Raw genomic sequence first — 5,864 nt, 5'->3', positions numbered from 1 at the left:
CAGTCAGGTAGCCCTCGGAAACGCGCATGTGTTGCGCATTTTTTTACAGAGAATCGCAGGAAAAACGCACGGCATTAAACGCGCAACAAACGTGCATATTCTATACGCCTAGGTGTGAACCCAGCCTTAGTTACAAGCTTGGATATACTATCTTTTATCTTTTGAGTAATGTAATTTACTTCTGGTGAAGATCCTGTGGAGTGCGGTATTTTTTTGAAACATAACATCTCTGTTGCTGTAGACTTTTCTCCATACTTAGATGGAAAAGACATGGAGAATGTTCTCTGCTGATAAAAGTAGTTGACATTTCGGTAGAATACAGCTAACACCAACAAGTGCTACAAATGTTATGAGGAAAACAACATTTGAAGACAAACACATAATGAATATATATATATATATATCAGTATTTGCGTCTGGGCTGCATATAAATGTGATGTACTATTATATTTTTTTTTATGTTGCATGTTGAATATACAAAGGCTGAGTGTGTAATGTACATATGATAGTAAAATACACAACAGATGTTAGAATCTGTGTCGGTTGAGACGAAGATGGGAGAAGGAAGTAAAAACGGAGCCGTCTCATGCGGCAGGTCAGATAAATGTTTTAAATGTAGTTGTGCGTCGCCACTTCCAAAAGGAGAGACGTGGCTATTCTGCATCCATTGTGACAATGCTGAACATATAGGACCCCCTGTGTACATTGACCTCTCACACCAAAAAAGTACCATTGCATACCTTAAGAAAAACATATGTTGGTCATGAGGTTTCAGAATTAATTTAAATTAAAAAATGAAATTAATTTGTATTTTGCGATTGCATGTGGGCACGAAAGGGAATTACATGTCCTTGTGAAGTTTATAGGGCATTCTTTAACCGCCTGCCGGCCGTTGTGAAAAAAACAGCTGAGCGGGCGTCTTTAAAACGTCCTGCCCCACACCCCGGAGTCGGCTACTGGGCCCGCACTGTCCATTGGAGAGTGCGTTTCTAAAACAAGGTATAGAGCCCGTAAAATCGTCCCTATACCTTGCGATCTAGCTCTGACAAATCACAGCTGTCACTAAAGTTAACAGAGGCTGCGGTTTGCAACCTTGTCGCTATCTCCTCACTCACGCACCATTCTGTTGTGAGAGAGGACACGGAGAACTTTGAGCGATTTATCGCGTGGTAATTCCCGTGATATTGCTCTTCAATGCTTTGCAATGGGGCAAAGGGTCCTGCTGTCGCGGGTCGTGTGTCGCTACAGCAGGACCCTTTTTGGAGCGGATTTTGCCGCGATTCTCGCTTGCTCAATGCAAGCATTTGCGCGATATCACGCAAAATGCAAATCGCGTGAAACGCGCGAATTGTGCAGTGTGAATGGGGCCTAAGAATTTAAAGTGATACACACTGATACACACAGTGCACTCTGCTACAGATTAGTGTCAAAGCGTCAATTCAGTGTCAGTGCCATCAGCGTGATTCAAAGTAATTAGTGCCAGTCATTGTCATCAGTGCAATTCACAGTGTCATTGTCATCAGCGCAATTCACAGTCAGTGTTGTCATTGTCATCAGCACAATTCACAGTGTCAGTGTCGTCATTGTCATCAGCGCAATTCACAGTGTCAGTGCCACATTTCCAGCACATATCATTAGCACTCAGTGCCAGCAGAACACACCAGTATCTACCACCGTGCCAGCCTACTAGCACCAATTAGCGTGTGACGCTCACATAACCGGTACAGCACATCCAAGTACCAGTGTCATCCAGTGCCCCCCAAGTATACGCACTAACAAAAATGTCCCAAGAAGTGTACAGCAGCGAGGAGGCGTTTCAAATCCTCAGCATGTCGGGTGAGAGTGACGGAGAGGCCTCTGTCGGATTCTGGATGAACCTGTGGAGAGCAGCGGTTCAGTATCCTCTGATTCAGAAGAAGAAGTTGTGCCCACTAAGAGATCCAGGAGTGCTGTCCTACATCCAGCTGACATGCAGCAGCCAAGCACCAGTACTGCCGCTCATCCCCATGCAGAGGCAAGCACTAATCCCCAAGATCAGCCACGATGAATTAGACCCCAAAGAGCACATACTAGTCTACTACCAGAGGCACTTTCAAATCCCTCGCTACCCTCTAATTCAGCCACACCGGTCATCCCCCCCCCCCATTTATTGCCAATCCAGGAGTCCAAGTGGAAATGGAGAATTTTACACCTCTTCAGTTAGATTGTCAACCAAACCAACCTTTATTATCAACAGTTCGTTGCAAGCAATCCTAATTCCTCCTATGCCAGGCCATTTCAGTGGAGGCCTCTGAGTGTTTCCGAATTTAAAACCTTTCTCGGCCTAACACTGAATATGGGACTCACCAAAAACAATGAGCTTAATGCGTACTAGTCTACAAACCCAATCCACCACATGCCCCTATATTCCTCAACCATGTGCAGGACAAGATACAAAACGATCATGAGGGTTTCTTCATTTCAACGACACTTCAACTTGCCCTCCCAGAAGTCACCCCACATATGATAGGCTCCAAAAAATTAGGCCACGCCTCAATTTGTTTTCTGCCAAATTTTTTGAAATGTATACTCCCCCCAGCAAAATATTTGCATTGAAGGAATCCCTTATTTATTTCACAGGCAGGCTTCATATAGAACAGTATATCCTCAGCAAACATGCCAGGTATGGGGGTGAAACTATAAGCCTTGTGAAAGAGACCCCGGATACACGTATGACTTCCGTGTGTATGAAGGCAAGGATAATTATTTGGAGCCCCCTGGATGCCCATCGTACATGGGAATCAGTGAAATAATTGTGTGGGACCTATTGACACCCCTATTCCGCCAGAGATACCACCTCTACGTGTACAATTTCTACAGCAGCATACCCCTGTTCAAACCCCTGTTCCTCCAAAAAAATAAAACAGCCTGTGGTACAGTGCGATCAAATCGGATCGGCTTTCCCCAAAATATTGTCCGCAAGAAACTGAAAAGGGGAAGCCAGCAAGTCTGAGGAATGACAAACTTTTGGCCCTCAAATGGAAGGACAAAAGCCATGTTCACATTCTGTCATCCATCCACCCAGACCCAGTGGAAATCCAAGGAAGATCTGACCTGTCCACAAATACAATCTCTATATGGGTGGTGTTGATTTCAACGAGCGGATGATGCAACCCTACATGGCAACCAGAAGATCCGTTCACTGGTATAAAAAAAGTTTCCATCTATCTTTTATAATTGGCTATGCAAAATTCATATGTAAGTCTACAGGAAGAGCTGGCTCTTATCTCCAATATCAAGAAGCAATTGTTACATCCCTGATTTACCAGGAAGGCTGTCAGAATGTTTACTCTTGATAAAATAAACAGTGTTCTACTTATAAAAACAAGCGAGGATCTGTAATCAAGGAGATTCACAACTTATTTCCACAAAATAACTTGAGTTTGCTTATTTGCGCTAACTTGAAGACAAAATAAATGTGCAAAAATATATATTAACTAAAAATCTGTGCAGAATAATAATCAAAATAACTGTAGGGCTGCAGCTAACGATTATTTTCATAATCGATTAGCCGATTATTAAGTTCGATTAATCGGATTTTAAAAATGGCTCCAGTGATGGACTACTAGTTTGTACTGAGATTGTAGTCCATCACGGGAGCAAGCCTGGAGCTGTGGAAATAAAAAAAAGTGTGATGTGCAATATAGTACATTATACAGCATATTCATACTTACAACTACTTCAATTTCAATAACAATATATATTTACAAATGACCGGGACAGCTATGGGCACAAAAATGTCACCACAATATGCCAATCTCTTAATGGCTGACCTAGAACACAGATTCCTAGCCACTCACCCTCCTAAACCATTCAAATATTATCGTTATATTGACAATATTTTCATAATATGGACAGAAGGAGAAGAAAGCCTTTTAAACTTCCATGAATCATTAAATTAATTCCATCCATCGATCAAACTCAAAATGAATTTCTCAGTACACAGTGTGTTTTTTCTGGATTGTGCCATAACGGTCAGCAATGGCTCACTCTGTTCTTCTGTGTACAGAGAACCCACAGACAGTTACAGCTACCTCCATAATTCCAGCTTCCATCCGAATCACACTAAACAGGGTGTCATCTACAGCCAAGCAATCCGATACCACCGCATTTGCTCTGAGGACAGAGACAAACACCTGAGCACTCTGGCTGATGCATTTTGGCGAAAGGGCTATAGGGAAAAGACTATATCCAAAAACAAAAAATCTGCCCTAAAAACACAACGGGAAAGACTGCTACAGTACAAGGAGAAAGCAAAACTCAACCAGGACCCCTCTTGTAGTTACCTACAACCGCACTTTAGAGGTAATACGCAAAATAATCAAAGATCTACAGCCAGTACTCTCAGAAGACCCCATACTTCATGAAATTTTCCCTCAGCCCCCAATACTGGCTTTCAAGCAACCACTGAACCTGAGAAGAAGATTGGTACGCAGTAAGCAGATCCCAGAAGAGGAACGGACACAGAATGGCGCAGTACAATGCAATAAACCCCGCTGCAAACTTTGCCAACATATATGTGACAGAAATACAGCGAGTCACAATAACAAAGCGTACACCATTAAGGGGCCATACTCATGCACATCTGCTAACGTGGTTTATATGATACAGTGTTCAGCACTTTAAAGTACTGAAAGGGAATTTTAAAAACTCTCATGAAAGAAAAACATTCGAAATAAAAATGATTTTACATCTCAATTCCATAAAGGAGGGACTTAATGTGGATTCTCGTTTTCTTACACACTACCAGAACTTTTTATGAATATACAGAACATTATAATATTCATGTATGTCGTATATCCCTGATCTGTTTAGGGTTTATTGGTCATCCTATGTTTATTTGTTCTGTGTTCTAGTTATCAGAATACATTCTTTAATCCCAGGTCCAACATTTATGACACCCCACTCACCCCCTCCCTAACAACTTTCTCTTGCTTTAGGTGGTAAACGTTGTCATGTTGATTAGTATTGATTCTGACCTGAAGAAGAGAGGTTAACTCTCGAAAGCTTGACTTTTATATATTTTGTTAGTCCAATAAGAAAGATATCATTGTTTTGCTTTTGTTTGTTTTTTATACATTATATATATATTAGTCAGTTGCCTACAGATAATAGAAATGTATACTTTTTTATTTTTTTTATTTAACATTTTAGTACAAAACATGGCACCGGACCTCACAGCCGTGAAGGCACACCGTTCAGTACATTACATAACAAACATTATAACGTACAATACAATACCGGAACCCCAGTATAGGAACAGTCCCACATTGAAAGGTCCCACCCCAATGGTCAGATATACAAGAAGTATTTCATCACAAATTACGGGTTCACAGTCACTAGGGGTATCTCATAAAGGAGATATGCGTCTCTCAGCTCGCCGTATCTGCCGACTCCAGCCATCCTCCCCAGACTTTGGAAAATTTACTCGGACACCCCCTCCTTCGGTATGTTGCCTTGTAAAGGCTTGAGTATGAGATGAAGAAATTTACCAGAAATTTCAAAATCTTTTGTCGGAGAGATGTCAGCTTTGTGTCGATATAAGAACAAGAGATATTCCGGTCCTTTTTGGTTCAGTTCCCCTGGTCAGCGCGTCAATCAACTTCCGATCTCGCCCACCAGTGTCTACGTACCTCCTCCTGTATACTCTTTCCTTCTTTCAGTCTTTCCGTTCCCTTCTGTCGCCCTTCTCTTAACTTTCTCCCAACTTTTATCACCCAAGAATGTAGGCGTGAATTTCTTATCTCTTCCCAATTATGTCAGAAAAGTATCATTTTTCTAAAACCCATCCCCACAATTACCTAAAGGGGCGATATTGGACTAGA

Source organism: Nanorana parkeri, unplaced genomic scaffold (genome assembly GCF_000935625.1).
Source record: "Nanorana parkeri isolate BGI_ZX_2015 unplaced genomic scaffold, ASM93562v1 scaffold958, whole genome shotgun sequence".
Lineage (NCBI taxonomy): Eukaryota > Metazoa > Chordata > Amphibia > Anura > Dicroglossidae > Nanorana > Nanorana parkeri.
The sequence above is the reverse complement of the archived record's forward strand: the minus strand, read 5'-3'. Positions refer to the sequence as shown.